An 870-nucleotide genomic window follows, 5' to 3' on the forward strand; every position below is an offset into this window, starting at 1 on the left:
AAACCCCAGCCACAGAAATGCTGACGTGTGGATGCCTATTAGTCCCGGTTGATGCCACCAACCGGGACCAAAGGGTCTCCTGCCTGGGCTCCGCGCACAGGCCACGTGGAGGCCCATCTGTCCCGGTTCTGGATTGAACCAGGACTAAAGGGACATGGCATTAGTACCGACCCTTTAGTCTCGGTTCAGGAACCGAGACAAAAGGCTCTTACGAACCGGGACAACAGGCCCTTTTTCTACCAATGCTTGAGCTCGCTCGATGAGAGGATCTTGTAGGTCTGGTCGCCCCCTACACTGCCAACGAGACCATGGCACGTAATCGACACCATCAGGAGAATGAGCTTCGAGAAGAAGGCCATGGGCAGGTGCAGCCGCGTATCGTCGTGCTTGCCTTGCTAGCTACTAGTGATCGAGTGAGTGATTGCAGCGGCTATGAAAACAGCGAAGGGGCCGGGCTACTTATAGGAGGAAATGCAGCTTAGGGAGTACTCAAGAAATTTTGCATGTGTGTACTCAGGAGTATCGTCGCCATGCAGTAGTGCAACGGCGTGAGAGGTAAACATCAACGCAAGAATCTTTCTCATGATGTGGCTTCCTAGAGTCGATTTTCACCAAAGTTATTTTAGCCGAAACCAGTAACTGCACATGCGGCAGGAAATGGATTGTCATGAAAGAACGGATAAGGTATTAGAGTCGGTTGCAAAGCAAAAAAGTCGACTCCAATGACTCACTCGGTGAGTTGGATTTCGTACGGACTATACGATAAAAAGGTTTCTTGCGGTAGTTCGTTGCAATCGACTACTGCAATAATCGCACATGTGGCAGTATTAGGGGAAATAAGATTGTAAAGAAAGAACCGGCTGAATTGTT

At 49.8% G+C, this 870-nt stretch overlaps 1 pseudogene; it reads right to left on the minus strand.

Annotated features, from left to right (window-relative positions):
* The window catches only part of LOC119315079, a 9,165-nt pseudogene extending 8,806 nt beyond the window's left edge, over positions 1 to 359 (minus strand).
* Positions 360 to 870: the final 511 nt, after the last annotated feature.

The sequence above is a fragment of the Triticum dicoccoides genome, chromosome 6A (genome assembly GCF_002162155.2).
Source record: "Triticum dicoccoides isolate Atlit2015 ecotype Zavitan chromosome 6A, WEW_v2.0, whole genome shotgun sequence".
NCBI classification, from domain to species: Eukaryota; Viridiplantae; Streptophyta; class Magnoliopsida; order Poales; family Poaceae; genus Triticum; species Triticum dicoccoides.